The following is an 18,558-nucleotide window of genomic DNA, read 5'->3' as shown; positions in this document are numbered from 1 at the left end:
GGGTATTCAAGGCTCAGAAGGGAAGACCTAAATAAATGTCAGCTAATTTAGGGCTGGGCAAAATCAAGGTCATTGCAAAAGCTCTGCCCTTTCTGATGGTTTCCTATATTTCTGCTGGGGCTGGAGTTTTAAGTGTCACCCATGTGGGTTTCAACCTTCTACCTTGGACCTGGAAATGGCCTATTGATGGAAGATTTGAATGGCATGCCTGATTGGTAAACCAAGGCCTAATGAATTGCCAAGAAGTGTTTTGTGACATCATAACACGGAGATGACGAGCAGCATATGTGTTACCTCTCCTTCTTCCTAAGCCTGGGGACGATGTTACTAAGGAAACTTGGCATGCTTGTCTGCCTCAGCAGTCCTCAAAATACAGCACTTCTGACAATCGTCATCAAAAATTAGACTTGGCACCTGAAGTTAAACCTATCTGCCATCTCTAATTAACAAAAGATGTGGAGGAACTTTCCAAGCAGCACAGGTTTTAACCAAATATGTGACCTCTAAATAATGTATTTCCTTTAATAAACATTCTAGACACATAAATGTTCTAGTCTTCCAAGAACAAAACAGATTTTTTTACTAATAATAGCTGCCATTTGTTGGACTCTTACCAAGGGCTAAGAACACTTTATGTATATCTCCATTAATTTTTTCAACAACAGACACTGCAAGGCAAGTATTATTAAATTTGTTCAGGGCTGAGATATCATTGATTTTAATAGCTCTGAGGAGTGTTGAGGGAGGGAAAAGGAAGGAAAAATTATAATGTGCCCATTGATTGCAGCACTCAACCAATATCAAGTGTGTTCAAATGTATTTCTCAGAATTAAGGAACTACGATGATATCTGAGTAGTTACAGCTGAGGAAATGAGGCACAGAAAAGCCCAGAACCTTGTCCCCAGTCACAAAGAGAGTGAGTGACAGAGTTAGAACTTCTACCCAGAGACAAAGATAGCCCAATCAATGCTCTATGATCTGAGATGATCTCCAGAAAGGGATCAGCCTCACCTCTCTGCCTATGAACACAAGCAACAAGCAGGATTTGTGGATATTTACAATCAAATCTGGCTGTGACTCATAACAGATACAAAGCGGATATCAGAACTCCGGCTGCACTCTCTCTTTCCTTCAGTGAGACTCAAACAGGCCCCCACACGGTCAAACACCTTCTGTAAACGTAGACTGTGAAAAACAACAAAAACTCGTCCGTGTGGAATATTAATGGAGCGCTGGAAAATGATAACTAAACATCAACTACATCTTTATTTGGGAAAAAGAAAATATAGGATATAAAATTAAATCATATAGCGCAATTTCTACTGTATTTTTATTTTTATTTCAGAATATTATGGGGGTATACTTGCTTTGCTTACATAGTTTGCCTTTGAATATTTTAATTCAGAGTCATAAATGTGTCCTTCACCCAGAAAGTGTGCGATGTACCCATGCAGTGTACCTATTAGTTGTGAACTTACCAATCGCCTTTTCCTCTCTTCATCCCACCTATTTGAATTTCATTGAGTTTTGCTTCCATACGAGCACATAAGTGTCGGTCAACTAGTTCCAATTTAGTATTGAGTATATGTGGTGTATGTTTGTCCATTCTTTCCATTATCCTACTTCACTTAGGATAATGGCCTCCAATTCCATTCAGGTTGTTACAAAACATACTAGATCTCCATCTTTTTTAATGCTGAATAGTATACTACATTTTATTAATCCATTCATGTAGTGATGGGCATTTCAGTTGTTTCCACATCTCTGCGATTGTGAATTGTGCTGCTATAAACATTCAAACGCAAATGTCATTTTCAAGTGCCAGTGTCATTTTCATAAAAACGTCTTTTTTTATTTCTAGTATATTTTTGAAAAGAAAAAAACAGCTGTACCTAAGAAAAAAGGTTGGTAGAAGACATACCAAAATCATGTCAATAATAAGTTTTGAGCAATTCCTTTCAGTTTTTCTACTTTTCTGTTCCCAAAGATTTTATTTTATATAAAAATAACCTTTTTTTAAAAAAAATACCCTAAAAACTGAGTCTAGAAACAGTAAAGGGCTTGGTCACGGTCACACAGGCATTAGTATTGGGTGAGAGCATGTTAGTGAGTGGTAGCATGTTAGTCTGAGTGGTGGTGGTAGAGAGCTGGCCACTCTCTGCTCTGTGTGACTCTGATCTAGCATTTCTCTTTAACGAGATCCAGACGTGCCAAGTCAACATCACTTTCCTACCCACAATGCATTTAGCCATCTTTCATAAAATCATAAAGACCAGAAGAAGATATTCCAAAAAGTACCTAGGACACTTGGTAGGAGGTGGTTATCTTTTTGTGATCTTGACAACATTCCTTTAAAATTCAGAGTGCAGGGATGAAAGAGGGAAGGGAGATGGGAGGGAAGCCTGATCACGAAAACATCATGTCAAAATTTGATGGAAACCTGTGGCTTCTGTCAGACTTCTTTTGTCTAATGAACTGATGCAGAGGAAGGAGGAGGAATCATTTTCTTCCTTTTCTTTGAATTTGCACCCCTTAGAAATGCGTAAAATGTACACTTTCTCTAGTATTACTTCTTTGAAGATACTTCTCAACTATTTTTCTAAGAATGTAATTCTAAAAGGATTTTTTTTAGGTTGTCAATTACTCATTATTTAATGTTCTGGTTTGCTTCTCCAGCCCCTCTTCCTCTTTTCTGTTGCATTTTCTTGCTAAGGATTTTCTTTTGATATTCTGAAGCATGTAACCTGACTACCCACGCCAAATTATTTCAATTACTCCCCAAGGTTTTTATTAGATATAGGAAAAATCAGCTTTCTGCATTCTGCATATTTATGGGGCTACACTAATTTTTCAGAACCAGCCAGAGAAAAAGAGGAAAAAAGAGTTGAATGGCATATGAAAGTGTTTCTCAAAAACTGTGTAATAAAAATTAAAGAAACAGGCTCGGTGCCTGTGGCTCAAGTGGCTAAGGTGCCAGCCACATACACCTAAGGTGGCAGGTTCAAATCCAGCCTGGGCCTGCCAAACAACAATGATGGCTGCAACCAAAAAATAAGCCGGGTGCCTGGGGTCCCAGCTACTTGGGAAGCGGAGGCAGGAGACTCACTTGAGCCCAGGAGTTGAAGGTTGCTGTGAGCTGTGAGCCACGGCACTCTACCCAGGGGGACAGCTTGAGGCTCTGTCTCAAAAAAAAAAAAAAAAATTAAGGAAACAGCTCCTCTTTTCATCTTGATCCTTAGGTAAGAGATCCCAAACATTCCCATGCCTCCTTAGCATGAACCACCATCAGTGATTATAAAGCATTTTAAATGCAGAAAGTAAAAGGCATCTTTAATTCAGGGGATCGTTCTGGGTGTGGGAGTTAAGAACAGCAAGGCTCCTGCCAAGTCTTTTTAACATTCAGCAATGAAGATGATTTACAGTGGCTTCTGGAGCTCCCAAGATGCCAGAATGGCCCAGGCTGGGAGGCAACAGGTGCACTGAAGTGGGGAGGGGCCAAAAGACCATGGCCTTGGCTGGCTCCTCACAGAACATCACTTCCCAGAGATGGAAAGTGAGGTCCGGAGAACTGAGAGCAGAGAGGCCTTCCCCTCTTTGTTGCCTCATAAAATTTTCTCCTTTCCTTGAAGTATAAAATCAACTGGTTTTGAATTTGGGCTCTGGAATTGCTATGCATTTGGAGCCAATGGTTTAATTTCTTTCCCCTGTTTCTGTGTCTATAAAATGGGAATCACAGTTCAGGGAGCAAAATTGCCAAGGCAAACCCAATCTCCTCCTGGGTTGCCTAGACAACAAGCCAGTGTGAGTGGGCCATCTTCACCCTGTCATCTAGAGGAGAGGCTACACCCAAAGTTGGTGGCATGAGCGGGTGAGGGGGACAGCTGCTTTCTGCAAACACAGCCTCTCCCCATTAAAACTAGTTCTTTGAACTGTGTCATATGACATCATGGAATTGATCACAAAACTTGGTGCATCACTGACCCAAATGGGGCCACCTTGCACAACAGCTATGATACCAGTAAATGCCCGAACTTCACGGGGCTGCTGTAAGGTTATATGAGAAAAATACAGGCTTCCTTAATCCTCATCATTAGGACACCACTGAAACAATTGTCACTAATTCTGCCTACTGTTTGTATTATTACTTACTCAGTATTTTAAAAAAGCAGTCACTTTTTTATTGTCAAAAGTACAATTTGGGGAGTTGGCAATAACTTTTTATTTTTTACTGCTACATAATAGATGCACCTATTTGTGGGGGTAAATGTGAGAATTTGATACACCCATATAATCAGATCAGGGCAAGTGGGATAACTATCACCTTAAACATTTATATTTTCTTTACTCCAGGAATACTCCTATTACTGTCTTCAGCTGTTTTCAATTGTACAGTAGATTAACATTAACTGTAGTCACCCTGCTGGCATATTGAACACTAGGTCTTATTTCTTTCATCTGAGTATATATTCCTACTGGTTAGTCAAAGTCAAAAGTTTTTAAAAAGAAACAAGTAGATTTGAAAAAAATAAATAAATAAACCTAAAAGCCACATGTCAAACATAAGAAGACCTGCAGCTCCCAGTAGAGGGCGGCAGAAGGGATCAAGCACTGGGTGTCCAGGCCCCTGAGACTGCAGTAGGCAGGAGGCTGATGGGAGGGGTGGGGCAGCTGGACAGGCCAGGAGCATCCAGCAGAAAGAAGGGGCTCCCTCTGGGAGGAAAACACTGAGTTAGGGACAGGAATGAGAAGAGACAAAAGCTAGGATTCTGTAGGGGAGTGAGGGCAGAGGACAGAGGGGAATGAACAGGACAGCAGAGTTAGCCCTGAGGGTGGGAGATGGCTGCCTAGGAGCCGGCTCAGGACTCCACTGAGGAGGAACCAGAGGACAGGGGCAGGGATTAAGGAGGACAGGAGTAAGCACTGAGGGCCAGGTAGCCAAGGATCCAATGAGCGTGGTGGGGCTAAGGCAGCGGTTCTCAACCTTCCTAATGCCATGACCCTTTAATACAGTTCCTTATGTTGTGATGACCCCTAACCATTTTGTTGCTACTTTATAACTGTAATTTTGATACTGTTATGAATGATAATGTAAATATCTGATTGCAGGATGTATTTTCATTGTTACAAAGAGGTCACAATCCAGAGGTTGAGAACCACTGGGCTAAGGAATGGAAGAGGCTAGAGAGAGGCTTTGTCTAATTAGGCTTAAGGCTCTGGGATGAGCTTGAGGCTGGGGGAGGCATAGGGTGGGGACAAAGTGGATGAGGGTTTCACCCTCCTCCAAAAGAGATGCTCACCCCTCCAGGACTAGACCACCTGTATGTAGCACTAGGCAGGATGTCTCCCTGGTGGGACACTTCCTACACCTGTGCTATGAACTCCACTCTCTGAGACCCAAGCACTAATCCTTGGGGCCTCGTGCTCAGTCAAGACCTAAAAAATATTCAATTTTCTGCAATTCTGTCTGTCCTTGCCTGATCTGACCCCACCTTGTTACCATACCCAGCAGTTTGGACCAACGACGCTGTCTGCTCCATCACACAAGCCCGTTATAGTCTGTGGCTATGTCTCAGCCTGTGGTCAGTTTATTTGCTATAAGTGTGACTTCCAGTTTGACAGGGAACAGGAGGCATGGGAAGGCCAAAACTGGTATTCTGAGCACTGAGTTTAGCATCTGCTGCCCACAATAAGGACTTGTCCTTCCAACACACATTTATTTTTTTTTTGAAACAGAGTCTCACTATGTTGGGCTCAGTAGAGTGTCATGGTGTCACCGCTCACAGCAACCTCAGACTCTTGGGCTCAAGTGCCTCAGCCTCCCAAGGATCTGGGACTACAGGCACCAGCCATAAAGCTGGCTATTTTTTGGTTGTAGTTGTTACTCTAACACACATTTTTTAACCTAAATGACTCTAAGGAGTCACATTTCACCTTTGAAAAGAAGTAAAACATAAACAGCAATCTCTTGCCAACAAGAATACCTCCACAGTGGGCAAAAACCAGACTTGGCAAGTTATGCTTTATTTAAAATAAAGAGTAAGGACCACTATGAGCTGTCACCTCACACCTGTTAGGATAATCATCTAAACTATATATGACAAGTAGCACCTGTGAAGCTATGGAGAAGTTAGAATCCTTGAGCGTTATTAGTGGGAACATAAAGGGTTACAGTTGCCACGGAAAACAGTATGGAGTTTATTCACAAAATTGAAAATTGAACTATTAAACCTGACTTCTGGGTATTTACCCAAAAGAATTCAGAACAGAATCTGGAAGAAATATTAATTTGCACTCCCATGCTCATTGGCAGCTTTATTCACAACGGCCAAAGGGTAGAAACAGCCTGGCACAGTGGCTCATGTCTGTAATCCTAGCACTCTGAGAGGCGAAGGCTGGTGGATTGCTAGATCTCAGGAGTTTGAGACCAACCTGAGCAAGACTAAGACTCCATCTCTACTAAAAACAGAAAAACTAGCCGGGTGCTGTGGCAGTCACCTGTAGTCCCAGCTACTTGGGAGGCTGAGGCAAGAGGTTCATTTGAACCCAAGAGTTTGAGGAGGCTGTGAGCTATGGCACCACAGCACTCTACCCAGGGTGACAGAGTGAGAGTCTGTTGCAATGAATAAAAAAGAAAAAAGAAACAACCTCAATGTTCATCAACAGTGAATGGATAAAGAGAATGTAGTATACATATACAATGGAATACTACTAAGCCTGCCATATGCAACAACATGGATCAATTTCCAAGGCACTATGCTAAATAAAATGAACCAGTCAGAGAAGGACAAATGCTGCATAATCCCACTCAGTGAATCATCTACACTAGCCAAACTCCCAGAAGCAGACAGTGGAATGGTGGTTGCCAGGGATTTGGTGGTGGGTGGTGTTCAAAGGCTATAAAATTCCAATTATGCAAGATGAATAAGTTGTAAAGATCTGCTGTCTAACATTGTGCCTATAGATGACAGTCCCGCCTTGTACATGGAAAAATCTGTTAAGAGAGTAGATCTCACATCAAGTGTTCTTGCCACAATGAAATATAAAAATAGATAAAAGACAAAAAAAAGGTAGAAGAAAAACAAATGCTAAAGTGGCATAAAATACATATTTTTAAGTAAATGAAGGTCTATGAGACATCTACTTTCAAAGTAAATAATACTCATCTGCTTTTAAAAACCAAACCAACATTGGCAGGAGGAGGGAGCACAACTCACTGTGATTATTTTTACATTTATGGATTTTAACTAGCTAACACTAAGTACCTTCTCTAAGCCAGAACATGTACTAAGACCTTCACATACTCTGTCCTCATTTAATCCACAAAGCAACTCCATTTCACAGATGGGGAAACTTGGGCTCATAAAGGCTAAGTAACTTGCCCAAGGTTCATCAGCTTGTCACTAAAAAGAACTTAAACTCTGTCTGTCTCTCTGTCTGTGTTGCACAAGGCAAGGGTATGCAGCACCCTGGGTGAAGTGCTCTTCTACAGCTTGAATTTGACCTTGGAAGAGAGAACACTGTAACTTAAAAATATATATACCCTCATATTAATTTGAAATAAAAAATAATAAAATAAAAACAAACCAACATCCAACAGGATGAGGTGGCTCATGCCTGTAACCCTAGCACTCTGAGAGGCAGAGGCAGGTGGATTGCTTGAGTTCAGGAGTTCGAGACCAGCAAGAGCAAGACCCCGTCTCTATTAAAAGTGGACAAATTAGCTGGGCATTGTGGCTGGTGCTTGTGGTCCCGGCTACTGGGGAAACTGAACCAAGAGGATATATTAAGCCTAAGAGTTTGAGGATGCTGTGAGGTGTGACTCCATAGCACTCTATCGAGGGTGACAGAGTGAGACTCTGTCTCAAAAATAATTAAACAAATAAATAAATGAATGAATAAAATTCTTAAAAAACAAGCCAACACTCGTTCCAAACCAACACCTGTCACTGTGGCAGGCTTCTGGAGGAGGCCGTGCTGACGGGTTTATGGGAGGCACACAGCCCCTTTTTACAGTTGCCAAAGGAGACTTTACTCACTTGGAATATAATGTGCTTTTCACTGGCAGCCTTCCTTGTTTTGTTTTTGCGAGTTTAACAAAACCTTTCTATAAACACCTGTTTGGGGTTGTTTTGTTTTCAGAAATTTAAAAATGCTTAACAACATGTTTTTTCTGGGACCAGGATTCTCTCTGTCCATTGGGAGCAGCTTCCCCTCTCTATGCACACTGAGGGGGAAAGTGCCCAGCAGGGGACTCACCTGAAATAGCAGGGATGAAAAAAGGAGAATTTTAACCCTTTGCTGAGATGCATGTAATTGCAGCCTCACCTGCCCATCCCCACCCCTTAACCCCTTGCAGAAAACCAGATTTGGTCTAGAACCTCTGAAGTTGCCCACCCACATCCACCTCCCACCCTCTGCACCCTGACAATTCACCTTGCTAGTCCCCTTCTCTGGGCCTTGGTTAAGCCATCTAGAGAATGGGAGAGGATCTGACTGGCCTAGAGAGACTGGGGAAGGAGCAACACTCAGGCCACATGCAGGTCATCTACTTAAGAAAGTGATGGGAAGGCTAAAGTGGGGTGAGAGGCTTGGTCAGGGAAGGGCTGAAGGAAGAATGTCTAGGGAGAATTGAGCAGGGAGCCCTGGAGCAGGGCCAGAGTGAAGGGAAAACACCTTCACATCGAGGCACTGGGGTTTCCATGGGATGGGCGGAACTGGGTGCCCATGATGGTTGCTCTGTGACCACAGCTGGCCTCACTCCCTTTGGATGATGCTGAACTGGATTTTCTCAGCTCATCACTGCTCTGAGAATGAGCCACACGAGGAAGCAGGATGAGGACTTCAGGGCCCAACACATCAGAAAGACTGGCAAGGGAGAGGAACAGCTCCAGAGAGTTGATCAGGCCTCTTTGGCTTATTGCAATGGTTCTCAACCTTCCTAATGCCGCAACCCTTTAATACAGTTCCTCATGTTGTGGTGACCCCCAACCAGAAAATTATTTTTGTTGCTATTTTCTGGTTGGGGGTCACCACAGCACGAGGAACTATATTAAAGGGTCGCAGCATTACGAAGGTTGAGAACCACATGGCTTATTGATTATTTTGAGCTAAAGGCCACTGAGAACTAGCATATAAAAGCTTTTCTTTTGTGAAAGAAATTTACATTTGTAAAAGAAATTTCCATTTGTAAAAGGTGCCTCCCTCTCCCTGTACCAGGCAGGGGAGAACTCTGAAGTGTTATTGGTAGTGAGCAATTGTAACCTTAAATCTGTATAAAGGAATCTTACTAAACAGTGCCTGTTTGTCAGGCATTTCCTGGTCACTTTCCAGTGACTTTCCTCTCCCATGCAGAAGCCCAAACTCCTTTTCCTTTATCCTAAGTCGGTAGGTACAGAATACCAAGTTCTAGACCTCCCTGGGGCTTCTCCTTGCTGTGTACTCCAGTCTAGACACGCACCATGCACATGTCAATGAACTTCTATTTATTTTCTCTAGTGAGTCTGTCTTTGGCCAGCCTAGTGTACAGGGTTCTAGCTGGAGAGCCTAAGCTGGGTAAAGGAAAAAAAATCTTTCCTCCCCTACAGTGTCCAGCAGAAGGAGAAAAACCGCCTCTGAGAGATGTTCTAACAAGAGTAAACAGGAGGGAGCCGTCCATCCTGCTGCTAGACTTAAAGAAACCTCACAGAAAGGATTTTGCTGCCTCTATAAGCAAAAGAACCATCGAAGGAGCTTACCCTGGGCACGGAAACACCACTATGCAGGGCTTACTCCAGGCCTGAAAGAACAGGTTAAGGTCCTTTTACTTAGACAATTAATCATGTTTTACCCAAGAATATTACCAGGGACCACTGGTCAGGGCCCAATTATCCAGGGATATCCATTAGTAGGATGGGTGCATTTAGCTGGAGAGCTGTTTGCGGTTGCTGTGATTATTTTTACATTCATGGATTTTAGCTAGCTAACACTAAGTACCTTCTCTAAGCCAGAACCTGTGCTAAGACCTTCACATACTCTGTCCTCATTTAATCCACAAAGCAACTCCATTTCACAGATGGGGAAACTGGGGCTCATAAAGGCTAAGTAACTGGCCCAAGGTTCATCAGCTTGTCACTAAAAAGAATTTAAACTACATCTGTCTCATACTGAAGGCCATGTTGCCGGCCATGCCACACTGTCCCCCACATGGGTTCTGGCCTCTGCAGCCACCATCTTGCTGCCTCAGACGAGGAACACTTATCCTGGCGTCAGCTGCATGTCAGAATTTGATCCCTTACTCTAGCTTGGTGGTTCTCAACCTTCCTAATGCTGAGACCCTTTAATACAGTTCCTCATGTTGTGGTGACCCCAATGAAAATAATTTTAAAGGGTCTCAGCATTAGGAAGGTTGAGAACCGCTGCTCTAGCTTCTGTGCCAGACCTCTTTTAAACATGGTCTTTTTGGAAAGAAATAGAGGCAAGATAAAAGTAAGAAGAAACAAAATATAAATGAGTATTAATGCAGGCTTAGCTGAATTCAGTCCCACATATAAGGACTTACTATTTTTATTAACACCCCGCCTCCACCAGGCTCTGTATTCAGGAAAAAAATAGATTTTGCACCTTCAACTAGCAAACCAAGCTTCTGCTATTATACTCTTACCAGAATTACATAATCTGAGCTTAATCATGAGCAAACATAATACAAATGCAAAGTGAGGGATGTTTTACTGAAAAAAAAAATGCCCAATACTACTCAAGAATGTCTTGGTCACAAAAGACAAAGAAAAACTAAGCAATCGATCCAGATTAAAAGACATTAAAGGGCCCTGGTAGCTAAATATAATTCATGATCCTGGATTAGATCCCAGTCTAGGAAAATGATGATTAGTGGAGCAATTAGTGGCATTCAAATTAAGTTGTAGATTAGGCAATAGTATTTTACCAATGTTGATTTCTTGATTTTGATCAAACTACTGTGATTATTAAAGATTTCACTTTTAGGAAATCTGGGTGAAGAGTTATGCGCAAATCCTTTGCCTTGTTTTTACAACGTCTTGAACATTATTTCAAAATGAAGATTTTAAAACAAGTTTTTAAAAACCACAGAGGAGAGTATTTGGGAAGAAGAAAAGAAGTCATTTTGCCAAGCTGAAGTAAACCCTCAGTAAATATTTAGGGAACTCAACTGTTGGGTTGGGTTGGTCTGAATCCAAAACCTTGAGAAGATAGAACAGAAATTATTTATAATGAAACAATGAGGACATTTCTGTTTGGAGAACTCTGAAACAGTGTGGTCACAGCAACAGGGACAGATTTTAGTGCCAATGTCTGACATGCTTCATCTAAAAGGCAAATCTTTATAGTTATACTCAATGCCTACAGGCATCAAACCTGCTATTTCTCCTAAGGACCAGCTACTTTAAGATACAGTGTTTAGTTATAACAGAAACCTTTAACACAGAAACATTTCCTCATGATGCGTCTCTTTTATAGGGAAATAAATCAACTTTTGTTATTCATTTATTTATTATTTGTTACTTGTTATCTATTATTCCTGTTTTTAATGCTTTCAAGGTTTTGGAATTCAAAGGCTCATTAAACAATGGAGACATTCTGATCCAAGTGGACTTATCCATGCAACCCCTTCCTTTAGGCAGGAGCAAGACACAGGATAGTGATTGTCATGTGAAGAGTGTGTGTGCTTTTGATCCTTCTGTTTTGTCAATATTTTCATCCTTTACTGCTTGAATAAGCAGACCTTCAGAAGGAAAATTTAGAAGCAAATATCCTACACTTTTTAAAATGTAACTGTCAATGGACAGAACTCCTGAACTCCTGGGGGTGGGGGTGCTCCTTTGAGTCCATCTCTTTTGTTTAGGGCTTGAGATAAAGGACATCAGGGGAAAGCCATCTGCTCCTTGTACTGACAGCTAATGAGAACCCGCTGTTTCCATTAGCTCCAGAGCATCCTGGGCTACGCGTTTTACCTCTGGTCTTCTCTTTCACTTTCTTTCCTCTTATTTTCCACTCGGTTTTCCTCCACCACTCGCCTCCCTTCTTTCCCCTCCAACACTTCAGTTGGTGCTATTCATAGAAATAGGAAGATGAGCCAGACAAAAGCCCTGCCTTCAAAGAGACCATAACCAAATGGGGAAAAGAGACAAATAAGAAAACTATTATGGATCTGATAAGTTGGCGGTAAAATAAAGTGAGGCTGAAGCCTCTGGGGATGAAAAGCATTTACGTCTGCCTGGAGAAGGAGATGAAGACTTTATGGAGAAGTTAAAGTTTGAGCAGAGGGCCCTGCAGAAATAAATAGGATTCCAAAAAGCATAAGGAGATGGTGATTCACTGCTGGGAGACTCTGAGGGCAAAATATCTTTGAGGAAGAGGGAGAGAGAAGACTGATTGACTGAAGGATATTTGTGAAGCTGTGTCCAATTTTGAGACTGGAGAACCACAAGGGAAAGGCTTGTGGTTCTTCTTCTATTCTTTTAAAAATATGTGTTTTAGGGAATCATTTATTTTAGATAGTTTGTCACTGAAATTCAGAACCACACTTGCGGATTTGAAAGCATTTTTAGTAGTAGAAACACCATCAGAAACTGTCACAACAAACAGTTATTAAGTGCCTACTATTTTGAGCTCAAGGTCAGTATATTAGAATGTTTCCATTTATTGCAAGCAAACATTTCTGGAGAAAAGAAGGAATTTCAATTTCTCATGGTAGATTGTTTTAACTAGATTGGACAAATCATTCCCCTGAAAATCCCTTCTAAATTATAAATATCCAAGTGAAATCTGCAACATTTAAAAATCTAATTCATGTTAAAGGACATTATTAGTTTTATTTTAGATCAGCATGTGATATCACACTTTTCCTGAACTTTCCACACTCTATAATCCATTCAAGTTTCTGGTTCCAGATAATGGAGTAAGCACACCCCACCATCTCTTTCCCACTGAAAACAACTATAAAACCTGGACAGAATATATAGAACAGCTATTGGAGAACTCTGGAAAATAAATAACAGGCCAGTTGAAGTAGAAAAGCAGAATTGGGATTACCACCAAGCCAGCAGAGAGGTTAAGGTTTTGTCTTCTGGTATCTCCCAACCTCTTCTCAAGGCAGCTGAAAACCCACAAGTGGACAGTGGCACAGAAAGTGGTCACTTCAGAAGGAACTATCCAGTTCTCACTCTAGACATGGAAAAGGAGTCTCCTGACAGTGACAACACCAACAGTGGGGACATATTGGTGGCTAAAATTCTGTGGGGCTTGAGGGGGGCCTGCCTCTTCCCTGGTAGAGCTGTGGTTGCAGGAAGGTAGGGCAAACTGTCTTTTGCCTTTTTTTCTTACCCAGTCCTCCCATCACCCAGTCCCATCATGAGTGAATATGTAGAAAGAGAAAAGTGGAGTGGGGTAACAATAATGGCACAATGTCTCATTCAGCAGACCGGGCAAGTCATTGTGTTTCTTTTCTTATCTATGAGTCAGTGTCCTAGAGGTCATTGCATATTAATCCAGAAAGGGAATGAGGAGGGTGAGCTTGTTAGGGGTGGGGAAATTAGTGTTCAGTTTTGATCATATTCTATTTGGGATATCTCTATTTGGAGAGATGTTCCTCAAACAGTGGAAAGCGTGAGTATGGACTCGAGGAGGTTTGGGCTCATGAATATTAGCAATTATGAGCACAAACTATTGAAATCATTGAGTTGTATGGTCTGACCCAGGAATAATGTTCAGAATGAAAAAAGACTGCAGAAATTAAGAACGTTGGGTCTTGAAGAAGAGGAAATATAAAAGAGAATTAATTAAAAGAATGGTATTTGGTCAGAGAATTAACAGGAGGCCCAAGAAAGCATGATGCCATCAGAAGGTAACAAAAAAAGAATGGTTCACGATGCTAGGCACAGCCATCAATGTCCCTCTCTTCTCTACTTTTCTTTCTAAACCAATGCCCGATAAAGCTATTTAATGAGCACCTATCAAGTGCTTAGCATTTTAGGGGAAAATCCGACTTTCAAGAAACCTAGTGTCATACACACATGAAAGAAGCAAAAATAAACCAGAAAACACAAGACTTTACACAACAAAACACTAAACAGAATACGATCAGGAATCAAAAGGTCATAGACCAAGTACCATGCGTGAAGAAGAAAGGGAGATACTCAATGTTTACTGATATAAACTGGGGAGGATGAGTCATGAGAGGAAGGGCTGAGGGTGATGAGTGAGATGTTGAAGGGAAGAAAGAGAGAGAAAGGAAGGTCTCGCCTCAATTTTCCTGACTCCCTGTGCTTTCCCAACTTTATTCCCTGCATGGGTGTGCACAGGCATCCTGCCACACCATGTCAAAAAGGAAAGGAAAAAAGGGAAGGAGGGAAATTAGTCAGACTACTCTGTTGCTTTTTAATTTGGAACCAAACACAAGTTGTAAATTACTGTCAATTTTTTTAATCTTAGGTATTTATGTAATTAGTATCCTCAGTTGTAATCTGTAAATAAAAAATTTTAGGAAAAAAATTTAAAGCAATTTCAAATCAGTTGATTTTTTGTCACCCTGTAGATGCAAGAGTATAACTGAACCAAGCGAAAACATGACTCACAGCTGTTTTGTTTGGTACATGAAGCATTTTTTTAAATTATTCGATTAGTTACCCACATTAAAAAAATTGGAAGATCTCACATAAACTCCAAGATTTCCAACATCCATTGTGAAATCAGAAGATCTGACAACATTGGCACCCCCATTGTGAGTGTTACAGAACTGCAGGGCTGAGGAGCAACTTCTCTTTCTAGGCCGGGATGATCATTTAATTCACCCGCCAGACCCCGCAGATGTCTGAGCTTGTGACCTCTGGTGACCTCTGATTATTTAAGGCCATTTCATGGTTTGCGTGAGTGGATTTGTGGTTAACAGAATGCACCTCACAGTCCTTTTTACAGACTCTCATGTAAGAACTGAAATAATCTAAATTCAATTATTACTAACGTGTGTTAGTAAGAGACATCACAATTATTAAGTTCCTCTTTGAAATGGATTATTAGTTGAAATGCTGCTTATGAGCTGTGGGGAGCTTGAGCAAGTCTCTCTCCTTTTCTGGGCCTCATCTATCAAATAAGCTAGCTGACCAGACACGCTTAAGGTCCCACTCTTAGGGCCGATGCTCCACAATTTCCATGACTCTGAGATAGCAGTCCCCAACCTTTTTGGCACCAGGGACCTATTTCAAGGAAGATATTTTTTCCATGAACCAGGGTGGGGGGATCAGGAGCAGCTGTGAATTTGATGAGGCTTCACTCACTTGCCCACTGTTCACCTCTCCCTGTGAGGTCAGATTCCCTCCAGGCCACAGACTGATATTAGTCCACAATCCAGGGGTTGGGGACCACAGCTCTAAGGAATGCTGAGAGTTTGAAGTTAATGACACTGATGTTTGGGGGCCCTTTGCTTGCCTGGTTACCCTATGTAATTGTAACACTTACCAACATGAGCTGTTTTTCCACCCCTGTTTCTTACCACTCTAGCTTCCATCTAATGTCAGGTCTGTGTTTATTGTTCTTTTCCTTAAAGAACCTCCTCCAAATTATATAAGCTTTAGAACTCACAAAATCCGGATCTTCCCCGTCCTATAGATAATTGTAACAACTATAGCATAAAAGTAGATATTTGTTTCTGAGCCGTGTGCAAAGAGCATCAGTTGTTTTATTAGAAATTAAATAATGAGCTCATATCTTAAGACTTCAGATAAATAATAAAATGCCTATTTTTCTTTTAGGACTCAGGGATTCTCTGAATCCCTCACATTCTGTGTTCATTACTTGTTTTAATAACCATAAGCTTCATAAGAACAGGAATCATGTCTTTTCTATTTATGGCTATGTCCCCAGCACCTACCACAATGCCTGGCACACAATTGTCCCTCTTCATCCATGGTTTTGCTCTCCGAGGTTTAGATTGTTCATCTCCACTACAGCCTGATCATATTAAATGGAAAATTCCAGAATAAACAATTCATAAATCTTAATTGCATGCCAGTCCACATCATTCCTCCCAGGAGGTGAATTCTCCCTTTGTCCAGTCTATCCATGCTGTAGACACTCCCCGCCTGTAGTCATCTTGGTTATAAGATCAGCTGTTGCAGGATTGCAGTGCTCGGCTCAAGTAACCCCTATTCGACTTAATTGTTCTATTTCATTATCAGTTATTGCTGTTAATCTCTTACTGTGCCTAATTTATAAATTAAACTTTGTCATAGGTAGGTATGTATGTATAGAAAAAAGCATAGTATATATAGGATTCGGTACTGTCTGAGGTGTCAGGCACCCACTGGTGGACAGGAATGCAAGGGGATTACTATACTCCATAAATGTTGCTGAATTAATGAGTTTCTTAATTTATGAAAACTTCCTAAACTTGTATTTTAAAATAACTCGTCTCTTTTCATTAAGAATTTGAGATTTAGTGCCTAGTCTGGGCCAGCCACAAAAAGTTACAAGCTCATTTAGAAGTCCTTAAAATTGTCTACCAGTTTATCTGAACGCACATAATACGAAATGCTTGCTGGTCCAGCAGTGGAAATGTAAGCTGAAATTCATGTATGGAGGGATAACCAATGCTGAGATCATGGGAAACTCTTCTTTCCCTAGAATATACTGTGTCTTATTTAAAAGAGAAGAAATGAATCAGAATTCTGACTTTAAAGATCTACATAGACCCTTTCTTCCCTTAGCTGGGGACAAGTAGCTTCTCCATTGGACTGCCTTGACCTATAAATAAAATGCCCCTATTCCAAGGTCAAACCTTTTTCATTTCTCTGAACTATGATTGTGGAGATCAGAATATGGACTTAACAATATTCTGATTCTTCAAATGTTTGCCTTTTTTTTGCTTCATCCCACAAACGAGGAGCTGTCTTTCTTTCCTGGTCACATCTTCCAGCTCCACTTGCTACCAGTCCCTGTTTTCTCTAATTGTAGCAGCAGCAGCAAAATCAGCGACTGGGGAGATGTCTGTACACAGGAGGAGAAAGATAATAGAGGACGGAGGGAGACAGATGCAGATGCTGATGAGTCTAGCAAAAGGAAAGCGAAACAACAAAAGGGGAATTAAGATGAAACAGTGATGTGGGAATTACATAAGCTAATTATATAACCTCATAAAACTGAGATTTCCTTCCAAAATAGTGGAAAGTACAAGAACTTTGGAATAAAGAGAATTCTGGGTTCACGGTATGAATATCTACCAGGAAAAGGAAACATCTGGATAAAGAAGAGTGGCAACTCCTGGCTCCTTGGCTGGCTATGTGTGATTGCCTTTTTTAAACTTACCACAGCCTGTTGCCATTGGTTTGTCATCCTTGTCCTGAGCTGCAAAGGTGGTATTGGGTGTGGGGACAGCTGCCATGTGGCATGCCATGACGGGTTTTCCTTTTCATTTTCATGGACACACTGTAGGTGCTCTGCAACCCAAAATTCCAGAACAATGAGGAACATTATTGGTCTGACTTGGTCCTTTAATTTTTTTCTCCACTCAGGTTGCAATTTCATTAGTTTTCATTTCTCATTAAGAGAAAAATCAAAGAATGAGAATTAAATACCTCTTGGTTTATCATCTTGCTGAAAATGAAAAGCCAAGAGTTGTGGGACTGGAGCTGAATGAAGGGCATAGCTGGCGAGTGAGCCCTGTGGGGACCCACCGTGGGACCACATCAGCATCAGGGCCTCCCCTCCTGCCCTCCTCTCTGGAGGACAAGAGGGAGCCATCTCGCATCCAGAAAGACTTTGGGCCTCTGTATTTAGGACTCAGTGTTATGAACTCAGATACCTCCCTGAGCAGGCCTCAAATCACACTGGGCTTTCCTCTTTTCTAGCATTGGGGTTGGATTTACTCTAACCTTCTAAAATTGTTCCCAACACGTAATAATGTATCTACCCCCCCAGATACTATCACTCAGGTTAGGCCCTATCCCTCAGGCATAGAGAGATAGTTAACTCATCTGGTCATCTCCTATGACATGGCTGGGACCCAACAAAGGAATGGAGTGGGTAAAAGGATGATTGTGTGCTGAGGTGGACTGGTCGCCTCTAATTTGTATTGCTGTGTGCATTTTTAATAATACCTTGCCTCACTACAGAAAGGAAACAAAATAATATGACAGTTTCTTAAAAAGGATTAAACGTAGGGCTCGGCACCCATAGCACAGTGGTTATGGTGCCAGCCACGTACACCAAGGCTGGTGGGTTTGACCCCAGCTCGGACCAGCTAAACAACAATGACAACTGCAACCAAAAAATGGCCAGGCATAATGGCAGATGCCTATAGTCCCAGCTACATGGGAAGCTGATCCAAGAGAATTGCTTAAACCCATGAGTTGGAGGTTGTTGTGAGCTGTGACACCACAGCACTCTACCAGCGTGACATAGTGGGACTCTGTCTCAAAAAAAAAAAGAAAAGAAAAGATTAAACATAGAATTCAATAAGTATACTATAGACCCAAAGGAATTGAAAATAGGGCTTCAATTGATACCTGTACTCCCACATTCATAGCAGTACCATTCACAAGAACCAAAAG

General features: G+C 41.4%; 1 protein-coding gene across 1 annotated transcript in view; it reads left to right on the top strand.

Moving 5' to 3' along the window:
* AOAH (acyloxyacyl hydrolase) overlaps positions 1–18,558 on the top strand; it is a 220,879-nt gene that overhangs the window by 169,179 nt on the left and 33,142 nt on the right. The window lies entirely within an intron of this gene.

Source organism: Otolemur garnettii, unplaced genomic scaffold, assembly GCF_000181295.1.
Source record: "Otolemur garnettii isolate 467f Iridium unplaced genomic scaffold, OtoGar3 scaffold00028, whole genome shotgun sequence".
NCBI classification, from domain to species: domain Eukaryota; kingdom Metazoa; phylum Chordata; class Mammalia; order Primates; family Galagidae; genus Otolemur; species Otolemur garnettii.
This window is presented reverse-complemented; position numbering and strand designations above follow the sequence as displayed.